Raw genomic sequence first — 18,582 nt, 5'->3', positions numbered from 1 at the left:
GCCGCTGCCCCAGGTTAAAAAGACTTCCCTTCATGCAGTCTTTACATTTTAAAAACTATCCCGTTTGATACACTCTCAATGTAATTAAAATCATGGTTCCTATTTTCAACACACCAAGAGTAGAGAAAACAAATGTGTATCCAGCAGGTTTTGCCCTCATTTGATCTAGATGGGCCCCAAATAAAACCCCACAGATGCTGTGAAGTCTGCTCCCACGGGCATTTACTGCAGCCCTGGCAGGCCTGCGGGCAGGGCAGAACAACCCTTACACTGCAGGGCCAGGAAACTGAGGCTGGGAGAAGGGACGATGCCAACTAGCTCTAGTCTTTTGCTGAAAAGCTTTCTCCATGCCACTCACTCCCCAGCTCAAGAACCTTCCCTGGCTCCCCAGCATCCAAAAGCAACAAGTCCAAGCAACTTCCCTTGGTATTTGAGGTTCCAACTACCTGACCCCAACCAAACCACCTCCAGACCCCACTCCCACTCCCCTACTTCTCACCCCTCTTTGCCCTACTCTCAGCACTGGCTTTACTGTCTGGCCAAAGTCCATCCTAGGGCCCACCTCCTCTAGCCTTCCCCGACTCTCCTGGCCTTGGGTGGCATCTCTCTCTCTCTCTCTCTCTCTCTCTCTCTCTCTCTCTCTCTCTCTCCCTCTCCAGGGCTCCCTAACCTGCACAGCTGCATTTATCTTTTAAATTATTCAGACAATCACCTGCATGAGCTCTATCCCCCTCAAGTACTTAAAGGGAAAACGAGGCCCTGATTGAAAGGTTTGACCAGTCGCAGGGAAAAGTAACAAAGGCAAGTGGTCTTAGCCCAGGGCTTTGGGATGTGTTTGTGGGAGAGCCACATGTGGGTGCCTTAAGCGGTCTTGATGTCCTCCTCCAGAACAGCTAGCTGAAAAGATGGGGCACTAGAGGGGGCAGGGCAGTCTGGGCAGGAATCCAGGCCGGGTTTTGCACCTCACAAGGGTAGCCCCCTTCCTTGCTACCTCAGTCAGGGGGAGGGCCCCCAGGTCAGAAGAAGCCGGGATCACAGCTGGAAGCCAGGCGCCTTCCCGGGACCCAGGGGGGAGGGGCAGGAGGTCTATAGCTCCTCCAAACCCACACAGGGTTATCCAAAGCTATCAGCTCCCGGGCTTCTCTCCCCAGAGTACTGGTCCCTCCCTGGGGAAGATGGAAAACCACAGGGCTTGCAACCCATCAGCCCCCTTTGAGTTAAGCATTGCTTCTGGCTTATTCTCAACAGGAGACATTGCAAGGAGCATCTTTTATAAGTGCAGAGGCTCCCGGGAAGAGTTGGACCCAGGCCCTCAGTCCAGAGGCAAGTGTGAGTCTTCATCTTCCTCCCCAGCCCTGAGCTCCTGCACTCAGGTGGGGCTCCCGCAGCCACCTGCCCACCCTTGTATTTCCGGGAATGAACAAACTCCGCGGCTGGGTCCACCAGTGTCGAGTGGGTGGAGGATCCCCAGGAAGTCTAGCTCAGGCTTCCTGGGGGCGACAGTCTTCTCTGCTCAGGGCCTGGAGTTCAGCTGGACCACTTCCCGTCCCAGAGCAGGAATCCCCCATCAGCCAGGGTCTAGCCTTCCGGCCAGCTGGCTCAACAGTGGTGGGGACAACTGCTCCTGGCCTGGTCCCCCCCAACAAGCAGATTTCGGTATGTGTGTGCGGAGGGAGGGGGAAGTAGCCAGGAACTCAAGAACGCATCTGTAAATACAGTTGGGCTCCGAAAGTCTGTTATGGTCTCTCTCCTTCAACTTGGGTTTCTCAAGTCCTCTGTGGCCTAGTTTCCTTGCCCACAAGGAGAAGCTATGGACCCCAGCCTATCTGCCTTATGGAGGGAAGAGGGTCAGCTAATGAAGAGGAAGCGTCAGGCCTTGGGGTGGGGTGTGCATTGCCAACCACCGAAGCTGGACATCTCCATACGATGGGTACCAAGTAGGTCCCCGCTGGGGTGCTGAGCAGGAAGAGGGCAGGGCAGGAGCTAGGAGAGAGGGGCCTGGGCTCCCTGCCCCTCCTCCAGGCTCAGGACCCCCGGGCAGGCAGGCAGACAAAGGCTGCTCCCTGCAAGCCCAACAGAGCATCTGGAATCAATCCTGCTGTGGAACAAGCCACCCACCCCCTCCTGCTGCCCCTGTGGCCTCCTCCCTTTAAACAGAAGCAGCCCCTTCCGGAGACGGCCTAGACTGGAGGAGGGGCAGCGGAGAATGTCCCCACACACCACTACTTCTGCTACAGACCCCTGCCAAGCCGTGCTGATCCATGAGCGGTGAAGGGGGTGGGGGGGTGGGCAGGCTGATATAGTCTGTCAGTGGTCTTGCCTTCAGGGGGGCTCTAGAATAGGCCTAGCTCCCATCTCCCCCGAGTACTGCTTTGTGTGGGGGTCAAGGTTGCAACCTTCACAAGTCTGAGCCTCCAAATCACCCCAGCTCATTACAAATGTGTATTTCTGGGGTTCCCCCAAGACTCTTGATTCAGTGGGTCTGGGTGAGGCCTGGAATTATGCAGGTTAAATCAGATCTGACCCGACCCCAACAACTACCTTCACTGACCTCCCAAAGCCTCCAAAAGTGAACTCCCACAAACCAAAAAGGACCTAGCTCCCCTGTATCCACCCCCATCCACCCAACCTGATCTCTCTGCTCTCGGCCTCCAAAGGTCCCACGCTCATCCCGCCTCTGGCCTTTGCCCTGTTGGTCAGATGGCTGCCACTAAACCGTCCCTTCTGCACCCACCTGGTGAGCTCCTCTGTATCCCTCCGGACTCCCACTCAAACATCCCCTTATTAAACAAGTCTGAGCCCCAACAAGAGACACTCCCCAAGCCCTCCACACCCCACCAGTCGGTTTGAATAATGAGGACACAGGAGACGATCAGGGAGGAATGGACACACACAATTTCCCTCTGGGCAGAGAAACAGCAGCATGCGAGTGTCTGGACAAGAATTACACCCTGGGGGAAGGAGGCAGTGGGTGGCCTGAGAGTGGGGCTGGAAGTCCAGGTAAACCATACTCCAGGCCAGTGCTGGGGCAGGAGGGCTGCCCGGCACAGGGGTGGGGGGCAGCCCAGTGCAGCTCACATCACACTGGGGGTGTTAGGTTGACAGCCAGTGAGGAAGGAGCAAAAGGCCTGCTGCCAGAATTACCTTTGAAAAGACTTAAATTGCCCATAAAGAAAAGTTTTTCCTCCAGTATTAGGGCAGATCACCCATTTCTTCAACTGAACACAGAGCAGAAGGGCCTGGCCTTTCCTGAGGGGACCCTTTTGTGCAGGAGGAAAAAAAGAGCAACAAGCGCCAGTTATCCAACACCAGACTTCCTCCAGGAGGAGAGACGATCATGCCTGGAGGGGACCACAAAAGTGCAAGACTGCTCACATAGGAAGGTTACATGTTTGGTCTCCGAAGGTTTGTCTTGGGGTGAAGTTTGAGTTTAATACTAATAACTTTTATTCTCCATGTACTGTGTGCTAGACCCTGACTGCAGCATTTTGTGAGGCAGATGGTTACCATGTTGATTTTACAGAAAATATTGGAGGTACAGAGGGCAAGTAAGTTCCCTAAGGTCACAAGGCTTGCACTGAGGCAGGATTTGAACCCAGGCAGGGTGGAAAGAGAAAAGTCTTAAGGTTGAAATAGGATTGAATGCAGAGATGGAGGAGGGGCAACAGCCTGGAACTTTCTGTAAGACACAGCTTTGACAAGGACCAGCAGGAGGTGGAGAGGGACCGATGTCCTAACAGGGGAAACACTAGAGCCCACACCAGGCCCCACACAATGGGTGTCTGGAGGACTCAGACCTGTCAGGTTTCCTGTCAGGACAAGGTGGGCAGTGGTGACCAGGAAGTCCCCAGCCAGACAGTCCTGTATACATCCGCCTCCTAGGCAGATCTCAACCTTGGAGTAGCTGGAACTCTGGGCAGGGGTGTGAGTGGGGATGCTGCAGGATCATTCATGGTTAAGGTCATGGGCCTCTGCCCTGGGAGGTGGCCCATCTGGCAGGCAATGACAGCTTCCTGAGTCCACCATTCATCCGGGAATGAGGCCGGACCAGGCGTAGGACCTTTATTCAGTAGATGGGGGAGGCTGGAATGGGGACTCACTCCACACAGCAGAAAGTGCAGACAAGCCCTGTGAGGTCACACTCAAGCACTCAAGGCCCAGCCCGGAGTCCACTGCCTCCCTTGCCCCAACCCCACCCCCTAGGGCAGGGATGGCGAACCTTTTGAGCTCAATGTGCCAGCATTTTGAAAAACCCTAACTTAACTCTGGTGCCGTGTCACATATAGAAATTTTTTGATATTTGGAACCATAGTAAAACAAAGATGTATATTTTTGATATTTATTTTATATATTTAAATGCCATTTAACAAAGAAAAATCAACCAAAAAAATGAATTCGCGTGTCACCTCTGACACACGTGTCATAGGTTCGCCATCACTGCCCTAGGGGCTTCCTCTCTAAAGCCACCAGCGAGTGTAATGACATCCAGCTGGGGCTTGATGGCTCTGTGCCCCTGAACAGGTGGAACTGGGGAACCAGTCAAGCGTGGACATTTCCACACACACACACACAGAGCCTCTGGGCATGTGAGTGTTTTCTAAATCAAGTCACCCTGCCCGGCCGCTCAGTGGTTGAGCGTCAATCTATGAACCAGGAGGTCACAGTTAGATTCCCCGTCAGGGCACATGCCAGGGTTGCAGACTCGATCCCCAGTGTGGGATGTGCAGGAGGCAGCCAATCAAAGGTTCTCTCTCTTCATTGATGTTTCTATCTCTCTCTCCCTTCCTCTCTGAAATCAATTTTTTAAAAAAAATTTTTTTTTAAATCAAGTCACCCAAACCTGAGCTGAGGGTGTGAGGCCTTGGGGGAGGCCAGGGCTCTAGCAGGGGCAGAAGGCCACTCTGCAGGGTCGCTGTGTTTCTCTGAGCGCTTTGGCATCTCTGGGCCTCAGAGACGTGATATCTCTGCCCTGCCTGCCTCCATGGATTCCATCAGGATCTATTCTAGACATTTCCCTCTGTCCAGAAAAGGGGACATACATCTCTCTTGTAGATGTCAACAGCCTGTCATAAAATCCAGACTGTCAGAGTAGATGGTGGACCGGGGAAGCTGAGGCCCTTCAGATGGCCATGTGCCTGGAGGACCCTGTGGAAAGCCTGGCAAGCTGGGGATGCGGCATCAACTCTCCCATCCTCCCCTCCCATCCAGCGTGAAGAGCATGGCTCCCTGCACAGGGGCACTGAGCCTAGGACAGGCAGTGGCTTGCCTGAGGTCACACATGGGAGCTGGGGGTGAGTCCCAAACAGAGCTGCCAAGACCCACTTTCCTCCCTCAATTACCTGGACCACCCCTCTTAGAACACCTAATATAGTCTGCCCACCGGTATCCTGAGCCTCCACTCCAGGCCGGCTACCCCCAAAGCTGAGGACTCCAATCCTGTGGCTGGAGGAGGCTGGGATCCAGTCTCCAGGCCCCAGCCTGGCCCTTCCCTCTGCACCCCCGCACTAGCAGCCGGCATTTCAGCCCAGATGGCCAGGCCTGGAGCCACTCTCTTCATGTACTTCCTCTCCCCGCCCTGACCCAGAAACGCTGCCAAGCTCCAGGTGGACCCACCGCCCTCCTCCTCCCACCCAGGCCTGGGACAGGGACTCCAAGTCTCCAGGCTTCTTCCTCCCCTTCCCGTTGAAGGGCGAAGACAGCTCCACGCCTACTGAGCCACCAGAGGGGGTGACATATGGTCCCAGTGTGAGGTCAGAGAGCCCCTTCCTTCCCAGGCAGGCCTGCCTGGTCATCTGTGAACCATTTCATGGCTGGCACTGGCCTGGGTCCCAGGGGGATGGGCCTTACTCACTCCCAGCAGATTCCAGGGAGGAGGACAGACGAACAGATCCAGTAGCCAGCTCTTCGGAAGGAAGCTGAGAGAGGGTAAGATTCACAGTCAGGAGCCAGCACCGTGGCTGTGTGACCCCAGATTAGTGACTTCTCCTCTCTGTGCTTCTGTTTCCTCACCTATACAACAGGCATGATGATACTAGTATTTTGTAAGGTTGCGGAAGATCAAATAGCATAGTGAATCAAAGCCCTGTGGATAGTATACACTGGTCAACATCTGCCCCTTCCAGGCCATTTCTTTTCCCACTAGCCCGTCCATGGGCTCCTAGAGAGCAGGACAGCCAGAGCTGGTCAGCACAGATGCCAGCCCAGAGCAGGCTCCAGTAAGACTGATGGAGAGAGATGGTAGCAGCATTTGGGAAGAGTAGCTGAGCCCCTCTGATCTGAAGTCCACACTGAGGAAATGCAGGAGAGGGGGAAGTCCCGGAAGGCTTTCTGGAGGAAGAGACAGTGGCATTGAGCTAGAAGGCTGAGTCGGAGTTGCCTTGGGTAGAGAGCAGAGAAGTGTATTCTTGGAGCGGGAGACAGCAGGACAGCCGGCTGAGAGAGGAGGTAGAACTCTGCGGCCGGAGCAGAGGATGGAGTGGTCCCTGGGAGCAGACTGTGCAGGGTGTGTGAGGAGTGAGACTGGGGAGAAGAGATGAGGAGATAGATCCAAGTGGGGGTGAGACCGAGGCAGCCCCTCCAGAGAGGAGAAGTAGAGTGGTAAGGAAGGAACCCTGGCTTGGGAGGCAGAGGATCTGAGCTCCAGGTCTAGCTGCAGGGCTTTGAATAAGTCACAACCCTCCCTGATCCTCACTCTGCAGCTAGGAGAGGAGGGGCTGGCTCTATGACCCAGGCCTGCAGGAGTGGGACAAGGCTGGATGCCCAGGAACCACACGGGAGTGTTCAGAAATAGACTCCCCAGCATCACCAAATCCAAATCTTGGTGGGTAGGGCCAAGGAATCCAAATTCTTTTTTTATAAAAATATATTTTATTGCTTTTTTACAGAGAGGAAGGGAGAGGAATAGAGAGTTAGAAACATAGATGAAAGAGAAACATCGATCAGCTACCTCCTGCACACCCCCTACTGGGGATGTGCCCACAACCAAGGTACATGCCCTTGACTGGAATCAAACCTGGGACCCTTCAGTCCGCAGGCCGATGCTCTATCCACTCAGCCAAACCAGTTAGGGCAGAATCTAAATTCTTAAAAGAGCTTGCCAGTGAGCCACTGGCTAAGATGGTTCTAGACTCAGCCGGTCCTGCCAATCCTTAACATTGCCAAATGTAGTCTCACCTCAGGGCCTCTGCATTTGCTGTCCCTTGTGCCTCACACACTAACCCCAGGTCTTCAGATGGTCAGCACCGATGCTCTACTCAGGCCTCAGCGCAAATGTCAGCAAATGTCACACCCTCCGAGGCCTTCCCTGGCCACCTTATCTCAAGTGCCTCTGCCCCAACCCCCTCTCCCATTGCCTTGTTTTATTTTCTTCAACTTATCACTTCCTGAAACTATCTTATCTGTCTATTCAGTTGTTCACTAATTGTCTTCCCCCAAACTTTAATGAGACCAGGGGCCTTGTTAGGCCTGTCATAGCCATATCCCCAGTGCATAGAACAGTACTCAATAAACATGTGATGAATGAGGTGAATGGAGGAAGCTGGGCTCAAAGCCCCCATTATTTTTCAAGAAGGGCAGCTGTGGGACTAGCGGCAAGGGACTTCACATCTCCGGCCCTGCGCTTTCCTCTGCGAGACATGTATGTAGACAGCAGGCTGCAGAGTTGACTTTCAAGCAGCAGCCTGAGGTTGGTCAGGAGGCAGACTGTAAATGCAGACTCTCTGCAGGGCACTGGCATGGAATTAATGAATGGATGAAGAAATGCCTTTGAACAAGTCCCCTCCCATCACAGCTCCAGCTCCCCTCTTATAAAATGGGGTGGGCCTGGGTGGGTTTTCGGACCCTCGGGCACTGACACTCAGAGCCTCTGTGCCCAGTCCAGGACATAAATGGGAGCCACAGCAGGTGTTAAAGGAGGGGCAGCCTGTGCCAGAGCCATGATTTTGAACTTACTGACTTTTCCTGGAGATCCCACCCAGCCCTAGCTGTCATTCTAAGATGTAGGTGAGCATTAAGTGTAGCTTCTGCAATATGTCACCCCTCAACTCCTTTTGAGCGCCAGAACAATGCTGGCCCTGCCCCCACCCTGGGAACAGCACTCTGTCTGGAAATTCCAACAGGGGGAGGAGGAAGGGCTGGGGCCCTAGAATTTCTGCGCTTGCTTGTACAGGAAGTAGCTAAAAGTTTGGGGCCAAGGAAAACAAGTTCAAGGTCATCCTGGAAATGAGCAGCCAGGCTCCCCCCTTAGCTGGGGACTTATCCCTTTACCCAGGTGTGGCTCTCCTCGTGTTAAAAATTAACATAGAAAGACAGTCAGCATATGGAGGGATGGTCCAGGACCACAGGCAAAGGCTTAAGTAAAATTCACTCAGCCTTGTCTGGCATACCTCTGATGACAGGGGGCTCATTACCAAACTGGTCCCTATTCTCCTAAAGTCTGAAAGTGAAGCTGCTTTCCCATAGCTAAGCATTTCAGAGGCCTTGAGAGATCTAGCCGTCATCCCACCCTCAACCAGGGCTTGGGACTTGGTCAAGGTCACCCAGACACACCCTGGGTCCTCCCTCTGTTTCCAGCAGCAGATGAAGCTATTACAGGCACAACAAGGGGAGCCAGTAGGGCAGTCAGGGCTGGAGTCTGGGCTTCAGCCCCACCCCCTCATCTCTCCCAGCCCCCTTTAGTAGAAAGCCTAGGGGACATGGGTGGGACTGAGTTGATCCTAGTCCTATCAAGACCCCTGGGGAAGCAGCCTGGATTACAGAGGCCTCTACACAGCCTCTCTGTCACAATGGCCTTCTCCTCTCCCTCTCTGGCATCTGCCCCAAGAAGCTGCAAGGTGGCTTCAGAATTTTCTGGACCTTTCTCTGACCTCATGTTTCCTGTGTCCTCCTGGTGCCCCCTCCCTCATATACACCCCCATACAGACTCCACGCACGCACAGACCTGCCTTCCCGCTCTCTGCCAGGCCCAGGCACAGGCCCTCAGAGCAGCCTGGAGCCCTCAGGAGGTGCTGGCAGGTGTTGCCCCCTGCTGGGTTGTGGGGGCCCAGGACAAAGTCTGTCTTGGCCCAGGTGTTATGATGGGGAGCACTAGCCTGGCTGGGGAGGCCCAAGCCTCCAGGGCTCCGGGGGCTGTGCCTGCCCCCTGTGGGCTCCAGGGAGGCATGGCACTGGGTCCCAGCCTGCTGAGTGACTTGGGTGTCTTCCACATCCCCTCTGGGTCCCTGTTCCCACTGGTGTAAAGGGGATGGCCAGAACCCCAGTTCTCAGGCATTAAAGACACTTGTGTCCCCCAGGGAGCATGTTAAAATGCAGGATTTCAAACCTCACAGTGCAGATGGGCAAACCGGGCTCAGAATGGACGGGCCCCGTTCCAGAATGACGCCCCGCTTCCCCTCCCTCCCCAGGCTCCCCAACACAATCTAGATCCTGGGGTCCAGTGGGTCAGCTCAGGCCGGGCAGCAGCCCTGACTGGTCCCCTTTGTGTTGGTCCCTGTGCCCTGTGACCTCACCGCGTCCTGAGCTGATGAAATATCCCCTTACAGCCCTGATAGGCCTGGTGTCTCCTTACAGGGCTGGGAGGGACCCAGTCCCATCTGAAGGGACACGGCCAGCTTGGGGACGCACTCGCAACACTGCTGGCACAAAGGAGACTAGAGAACCTCCACCCAAAGTGTCTGCACAGACCAGCCAGGAGGGACCGAGGCCCAGGAAGGGGAGAGACCTGCCCGAGGTCACACAGGACGGGTGACGAACCCCAGTACAGTGCCTACTCTCTGCGAGGCAGAATGAATTCCACACGTCCTTATAGCAACCTGAAGAGGCAGACACTGTGACTGCTCCGGTTCACAGCACAGAACGGCGATTGTGGCAGCGACAGGACTCGGTAACCTGGCTCCTAACAGTGGCCCAGGGGCCCCGTGCTGCCATAAACGGGCTCCCCTCACCTGTCCTGGTAAGTAACCTGCCAGCCCCTTTCTAGGGGCCAAGAAGACAGAGCCGTTTGTAAAAAAGTGTCCTGTAGCAATAAGGCCCAAGCCTTGGCTTCCAGTCCCAGCCCGGGGTAGCGGTCAGTGGATGCTGCCCAGTGCCCTCCCCGACCTCCCCTCTCATCACCCCCTACACCTACCCTTTTACTCAGCCACACTGGTCCCAGCCTTCTCCCTGCCCCCACTTCTCTCCCTCATGTCTTTGCTCCCACAGTGCCCACTCCTAGGACACAGGACATTGGGTGTGCTTCCTAGACGCTGAGCCCCCTCTGTGAACAGACTATTGCTAATTCCAAACTCCAGCTGGAGTCTGTCTGTCCATCTCTATCTCCACCATTATTACCTGGATGCAGGTCACTACCATCTCTAGCCTTGGGGACTCCCACCGCCCCTAACTGGTCCCCCCAAATCCTCTCTTGTCCCCTGAGTCTATTTTCCACAAAGCAGCCAAAGTAAACACTTTACAAACAGCCCTCTGTTCCAGCCCTCCTGGCTTCGCTTGTCTTTGGACACTTTTCTGGCTCATCTCTGTCCCTGGGGTTCTCCCAAGTCACCTGGCTGACTCCCACTCACTCTTCTTTTCCAGAGAAACCGCCCCTTTCTCCCCAAACTCACTGCATCCCCCCTCCGCCCCCCCCCCAACCCACGGCTTCCCCGCATCATTCTCTCTAGGCTCCCTGCACCTTTCCTCCAGGGAACCCATCACATTGTACAATGATATCTTTTTTTTTTTTAATGGACACTTGCTACCAGTTTCTGGCTGTTATATGAGAACTATTTTTTGATGACTCATCTCACATCTTTCTTGCCTGGCACACTCCTTCCCCCCTGTCCCCAAGGGTCGGGTCCTTTCTGCCTGGCTCACCATCATAACCTTTGTGCCCAACCTGGGGCTGTCACCAGGCTGCTGCTAATCAAGAGGAGGGTGGGGGGCATCACAGTCGTGTTTGGGGCAGAGCACAGCGTACGTGCATGTGCACTGCAGTCCTCAGACCGCTGGGCCTCCCTGCATCTTGAAGCTTCTGGGCTCACAGCAAAATGGGGCAAAATGCCCTCTCCCTCCACCCCCAAACAAGGCACAGCTCAGGACTTATTAATGTTCCTCCCTCAGGTTTCAGTGCTTTTCATTCCATGATTTATAGTCCATCCAATAAATTTCCCCCATTATCTTTCACACGCAGCGTGCTGCCTTTCTGCCATTTAATAATACATTTGGCTCCCTGGGCCGCTCCCAGGAGAAATCTAAGGCTTGGCTCCAACTCAGGAGCAGGCCCACGAGGACACGTGGGATTCTGAGGGCCCCTTTCAGACCAAACCTGTGAGCAGTTCCGAGCCTCACATTCAGGGCTGACTGGGCAGGCGCCCAACTCCTCTCCCCTCCCCACTCCCTCTGACAGGGAAGCCTGGCAGAAAGAATGGAGGCTGAGATGCCCGGTGCCCACTGGGGTCCTGGTGGTCGGCTTTAGGGCTGGAGACTCTGGCGCTTCCCATCCAGCCTCTGCTTTCCAGAGGCTCCACAGCTATGATCTTCCCTCTCCAACTCCCCGGGGTTGAGGCAGGAACTCATCAGACCTGTTGCACTTCTCTGCACTACAGGGAGGCTGCACACCAGCCCTGCTTACCCCACTGGGTGCTTGTGAGGGTCAAATGTGGTGAAGGAGGTTTCTGAGGGTGTGCTCTGTGCCAGGCACTGTGCCTCATACTGGATTTGAATTGTCTCACTGCACCCTCACAGCTACTTTTCAAGCCAGGAGGTACTGTTATGCCCATTTTACAGATGGAGAAATCAAGCTTCAGAGAGAAGCAACTTCTCTAGGGTTGTACGGGAAGCAATGGCAGCGCCCGAAGGAAGTCCTATGGAGTGAGGGATGAGAAGGCTCCAGAGGCTACAGGGAGGACACAGCTCCAGGCAGAGCTACCCACTCACAAACCAACAGTAGCAGGGAAGCAGGGGGAGCTCAGGGCTGCACTCCCATCCTGGTGGTCCTCGGCTGTGTGACCTGGGACAAGTCCCTTAACCTGTCCGGGCCTCATCTCCCCACTCTGTCCTCCCAGGACGATCACGGGACTTGCATGAGGCAACTTGTGGGAAGCTGCCTTGTAAACTGTCCAGTCCTGGGCTACGTCATTGCTGCGTGTTAGAACAGTGGGTGAGACATCGTGCAAAGACCTGCAGGGAACGAATCCCTGCGCTGCTCCTGGCAAAGTGTGATCGTGGCTCCACACCGTGCAGGAATCTGGGCAGAACTCACCAGCTCCTCCTCAGGCCACAAGCTGCTGACCTCACTCTGCTGCCAGGCACCTCACACCCAGGCTGGGGAGCAACCAGGCGGCCCACCTGCTCCCTCTGGCGGGGGTGCCGGGCGGAGGGGTATTCCAGGCCAGGCCACCCCTCCCCTAGGCCCTCAGCCTGCTTCCTCCCCTCCTGCTCCTGAAAGTTTCTGCTTCTACTTTCTAGTTTCCATGGCAACCACCTCTCTTCCTTTGACTGTTGTCCTCTCCTCAGTCACTTTGCCATCTTAAGAAACAAGTTTCTCTCTTCTTAATGCTAAAGGGGGAATGAAAAAGTGGGTTGGAGCAGGAGGTCTGGCCAGGAGAAGGACAGAGCAGGCCAGGCTAGGAGGGGAGAGGGGACCTCTGGGGTACAGCCAGGGGCTGGTGCGGCCACAGTTTGCCCCCAAATGACTTCTGGACCCGGGACAGCACACAGGGTCCTCCACAGCAGCTTCCTCAAACGTGACTGCCCAGCCTGCAGGAGATGCTCAGGCTGAGAAGGCTTTGCAAGCTGGTTGGGCCTAAGTCCGCTTCCCACTGTCTTGTCTTCACTCACAAGTGCCCTGTGTTTGGATGGCCTCCACCCCCGTGTCCCACTCTCTCTGCTTTGCTCCAAAGTACCCCATAGGAAGGCCCTGCTGATGCCCTGCCCCCACCCCACTCCCACCCCTACCCCCACCCTCACCCCCACCCCCACCCCTATCAGAGCTCCTCTCTCCCCCACTGTGTCTGTTCACCCACATCCTAACCTTTCCCCCAGAAGGTCTTCCCTGAGGGCAGGGCCCCTAGACAGCAAAGCCAATCCTCCCTCACTCCATGTCCGAGCAGGTCCCCAGGAGATCACGCTGAACCTGCAGCCGAGACCAGAGCTCAGGCTGGTCACCCAGCAGGAGCCAAAGGCCCTTCACAGCTTCTCTAGAACACGATGTTCCCCTTGGTCCAATAAAGATGGAATGTGCTTCCTCCCAGGTCATCGGGGACTGAGCGAGTTTGTGGATCTGAAAGAGCTTGGAAAATTCTCAAGTGCTGGATTCGTTTTAGGCACTGAATTAGTGGCATCCAATGAGTAGCCCCAAAGCCTCCCTGACCCCACAGGTCTCATGGCTCTCTTTCTCCACCTGCTGACCTTGGGCGGCATTTACTGCCCGTATCTGGCCAGCTTCACACCATAGCCAGCGCTCCACGATGCAGTCACCTCACCAGCACCAGCTTCCCCAACACACCACACACACACACACACACACACACACACACACACACACACAGCCACTGACACACCTGGGGGCCCACAGGCTGGCCAGGGGGCTGAGGGGACCTCTGAGGCCCAAGTGAGCAAGGAACAGCCCAGCCCCTGTGGTGGGGGTGGGGGTGGGGATGGAGAAACAGCTTCTTCCCAGCCTAGCCAGGGCTGGGGTCTGGGGCCAGAGGTAGCCCCAAGAAAGGGCTCCCCAGCTGGCTGACCAGGCTGGCCACTGCCTTCTCCTGTCCCACTACCCGCTTTCTTTCCAGGTCTGCCGGGAGGCTGGATCACTAGGCCCCACCCCCTTCCCTTAGGTGAACCTCACCCCCACTGTCCGCCCAGTCTCAGACCCACACGTCACCCCGTGCAGACTGCTCAGAGGCTGCACCTGCCCAGGCTTGTGCTAGGCTGGTCTGGTCTTCATGTGCACAGGACTCCTCAAAACATGGCATCTCAGGGGTGGGGCCTCCTGTGAACACCTGGGGACCATTTCACCTCCTCAAAGACCTGCAGAATCGGCGGGCTTTGAGCAGGCTCAGAAAAAAGAAAAAAAGGATAAAGAATAAAGACTTGTGAAGTGTCAGAACTGAGGGAGTAAAGGCTGGGCCAGCTGTGGCAGCCTCCTGTGCCTCCTCCCCTGTGCCCACCTCTGTGCTGGCTCTACTCACAGTTCAAGAACCCAGGATTCCCATAGCTGGCATGGAGAAGCCAGACCCTTCAGCTTCCACACTGGGGTGCATGGGGGGGAGCACTCCCCAGGAGCTGGCATTGGAAAACCCATGCAAATCCTGGCACAGTCCTGGGCCCAAGGGGACTCTAGCACAGTCTCTGTCCTCAGGGACCTGGCAGTCTGGTGGGACACATGAACTCCCCCAGGAACCCACCAACAACGACCCAAGCAGAGAAAGCATAAGGAAGGGGTAACTGATTCTGACGGGCAGGGGGGGGGGGGGACATCAAGGTGGGCTTCACAGAGGAGGTGGCATCCAGGCCAGGCTTTTGAGTAGGATTCCAACAGGTAGAGAGCAGCAGGGAAGGGAGGGAACCTGCTGAGGATTAGCAGGAACCTGGGAACCACAGAGAGTCTTAACTGACTTCCCTTTTCCAAATGCTACGTGGTTAGACCATGGCTTAGAGGGTACTGGCCCCAGGTCCAATTGGCTTAAGCCAGGCAGGTAATACATTTCCTAAGATGGCCCAGAAAGAGGCACTTTCCAAGCTGGTTCCTGAGACCAGACCTCGGGGCAACGTCTGTTCTGGTCACTGCCGTCACGGGGCAGTGGCCCGCGAGTGCCAAAGAGGGATAGAGCCTGCCAGGTCTTAAAAGCCCCAAAGAAAGGAGTCTCCTCGAGTTCCCTGAGCAGCCCGTTCCGGGATTTCACACCACCCCACCCTCCGCCAGGAAGTTCTTCCCCCTATCTAACCTACATCTCTCTTGCTGAAATGGACACCCACCTTGCTCTGGAGACACAGGAATTACAAAGCACGGAAGCTGAAATGCCTCACCAGCCGCACTGTTTGCAGCCGAGGTGGGAGTGGGGGTGGGTCAGTGGGCACAGACACCACCCCCAGCTCTGACAAGAGCGGACAAGGCCCCTTTGTCTGCATGATTAATTTATAGGCCTGGGGAGGGCCGAGCGAGCGAGCGGGAATGTCCTCTCTCTGGGCCTCGGAGGCTTCCCTGACCCAATTTAGAAGCCGCGTTTATTGTGTTGTTCGTGTCAAACCTTCCCGGCGAGGTCTCTATTCCCAGCGTGCTCATGAATTTTCCGGGGGCTTAATGGTGTACAATCTGAGAGCGATTTATTAAGAAGATTAAGGCCCCCCCCCCCCAATATGCTTCCGCATGCTCTACAAAACATGGCAAATTTATTCTCCGGCGTCAGTGGGCTCCCACTGCCCAGAGCACTGCCATCGCTCAGCAGTTAAAGCTGGAACCCCCCCACCCCCACCCCAGTGGGCGGGAAGCCACGTAGGGATGGAAGCCGCAGTCAGGGACCCGCTGAGTGTGGGAGGCTCAGTCCCAGTGGGAGCAGGGCCCGGGTTTGAAGATCCAGCCTTTCTCCCTCGCCCCCCACCCCCACCCCACCGGGAATATCCCTGCTCAGCAAGCGCTCTGGGCTCACAGCAGGTTGCTGGTCTCAACCCTCCCTGCTCTGGGACTTGGAAACCAAGGGAGCTCTGAATGTTGCTCTCTCTGAGCACCCCTCTCAGATCCGAAACCTCAGACTTGGCCTCTCTTTTCCCCGCGGCCCCTCCCTCCCGATGCACCCTCAGGACCCTGTTTTATTCCTGGTGATAAAGGCAGTCATCACTGTGGCATGGCCACCACTGACTCTGCCAGGCCCTGTGCTGAGCTCTAAATGCATCGTCGCATCTCTGCCTCCCAACCACCCTGCCGGGCGGTGCTGTTATCAGCCAGCGTTTCAGGTGAGCCAGTAAACCTTGCAAGTATAATGGACAGGCAGCTAATGACCCCCAGAGTGGGACTCACACCCTGCCGTTCAGACTCTAGTGTCTCATGGACCTTCCAACCCATCATTCCACTCTGGGTGACTCCCCTTTCTGGTCCCATGAGGACCCCCAACTTGGGCTCAGTCCAGGTCTCCACGTCCCTCCTCGGATGGCTCCGTTTCCTCGCTGGCCAAGCAGCCTCCAGTCCCATCCCCTCCAGATGTCCCTCCCGCCAGCAGCCAGGCCTGTCCTGGAACCCAAACCTGAGCACCAGCACTCGGGCCCGAGAGCCCTGCTGCTCCGGGTGACAGAAGGTGCCCGCTTCCTTGCCATGCACTCGGGGCTCCCACCCACCCTCCGCTCTGCTTTCTCTGCCGTCCCCTCCCCCACGTTCATAGCGCGTGCCCCAGCCTCTGGTCTCCGTGCCTTTGCTCATGTGGTTGCCTGGGCCTCCCGTGCTTTCCCCCGTGTCTCCCACTCCCAAGTTCTCGAGTCCCAAATCCGATGTCACTTTCCTCCACGAAGCCGTTCCCAGGATCAGGTCCCTCAATGGAAGTGACTTCTCCCTCCTCAGAGCCCCAGCAGCACCGGCCCCTCCCAGGACTGTGCCAGTTCTTGAAGGGGTTTTCCAATGCCAGCTCCTGGGTAGTGTTCCCCCCCCCATGCACCTCAGGATGGCAGCTATATGTGTACGGGTCCTGCCCCCCCCCACACCCACACACACATTTCCAACCAGCCCAGGAACCCCAGGAGGGCGGGCGCCCCTTTCCCCGGGCCCAGCCCACAGCCGGGGACACGGGAGCTGATTCGGCGCAGACATCAGTCACTGCGGACAGGACACCTTGGCCCTGTGAGTGAGGGAGCAGGGGCGCCGGAGTGCCCAGCCTGCGAGTCCTTTACTTTTCTTGGGCCTCCCCTAGCCTCTGGTGAGGCCTCGGACCTCTTCTCGGAAAAATATTTTCAAATGTAGAAAATAAAATACCAAGGATGACAAAGGAAACCAATTACATTGAAACACGGTTATCAAAATACTTTAAAAACATTCACAGCAATATAAATGGTGTCCCCAAAAGTGTAGCACACTTTGAATGACTATAAAGGCAGTGTTTGTATTTCATCTGCGTTTTCAAACTTCCAGCGGCCTGTTAGGGTGAATTTCCTTCTTTCAATGCTTAGTCTGGCTGGAAAGAACGGAACATCAATTGAGCTACCAGCTGTTAAAGTGCACATACATGTTTTGGGTACACCCTGTATGTGTGCTTCTGTATTTATGCCTTAAATAAGAAGACCTAGTTTGAATACTTCAAGATTCCCACAAAACTACACTATGACATGATAGTGTCTGTGATTTCCACAAAATCATAAAACAGCTAATGCCACTGTGGTTAGTCACCTACATTTGCAATTGAAAGAATTACAATTTGCAATTGTGATGAGAGGTTTGCGAAGAGAAAGATGCAATTTTTTTTTTCTGTCCAAGTTCTTGGAGGCTGGGTTCCACAGAGACTCGGGGTTCCTGGTTAAGAAGCCCTGGCTTAGAGGCGGGGGCTGAAGGGAAAAGAGCAGGGTTGGCCCTGGACCCCAGGTTCTGTCTGTGTGCTGCCTGGCGTGTCCCCTAACCTTTTGGGGGTCTTGGACTCCACCCACCTGCCGCAGTCAGATCACCAAGGAACCAAACCCCTGCCAGGCTTGGCACAGCCCCCTGGAGGACAACCCCTTGGAGACACTGTGCCCCAGACAGCCCAGCTCAGGGCCTCGGGCCCTTGGCAGCCACCCAGAGAACTTGTTTTATGTCCCCAAAGAGCAGGCCTGACAGGTGATAAATGGCCAAGGAAGGCTGGAGTGGGCTCAGACGGTCTGCCCGGCGCCCGCCCAGCCACCCTGCTGTACCCACCACGGCCCTCTCAGGAGGGTCAAACACACCATTAATTACCCAGAAAGAAAGGGCGCCATGAGGCCGCGCCCAAAGGCTGCTCGGAGAGCATCTCTGGCCACATTTTCTGAGTGTAGCACCCCGTCTGGCAGCCGCTGTCAACCCGCGCCTCCCTCTGGCACCAGCAGTCTGGGCTTTTCCCACCCATACCCCCAGGGCCACCCTTCAACCTGGGTTCTGCCCCCCAAGGCTCCTGACCTCTCTGCTGTCCCTGAAGGGATTGCTTTCTTTAGTCAGGGCCCCCAACTAGTGCTCCCCAGGCAGGTGGGACCTGGGAGGAAAGGGACTCAACATTGTCATCTTTGTCACCTTCACAGCATGAGTCCATTACCTATGAATTCCACACAGGACGTGTCTCTGGCCTCACCCAGACCCCACTGCCGACTCTAGCCATCATCCCATGCCCAGGCGATTGAGTCATCCACAGGGTACCCATACCAGTTATGCTGTGCAGGTCTGTGCCGACCAGTGTCCAGGCAAGAGCTCAGGCAACACTCCTGCCAGCCCTGGAATCAAGGCACTATTATGATCCCATTTTACAGACAAAGTAACTGAGGCTCAGAGAGGTTAAGTGACTGGCCCAAGGAGGCACAGCTGGAAACAGACAGAGCCAGGGTTTGAGCCTAGTTTATCTGGCTCCAGATCTCCCCATTAGCATCTTTTTACCCCTACCCCCCCCACACACACAAGTGGTCCTT

Source organism: Myotis davidii, unplaced genomic scaffold (genome assembly GCF_000327345.1).
Source record: "Myotis davidii unplaced genomic scaffold, ASM32734v1 scaffold964, whole genome shotgun sequence".
NCBI classification, from domain to species: domain Eukaryota; kingdom Metazoa; phylum Chordata; class Mammalia; order Chiroptera; family Vespertilionidae; genus Myotis; species Myotis davidii.
This window is presented reverse-complemented; position numbering follows the sequence as displayed.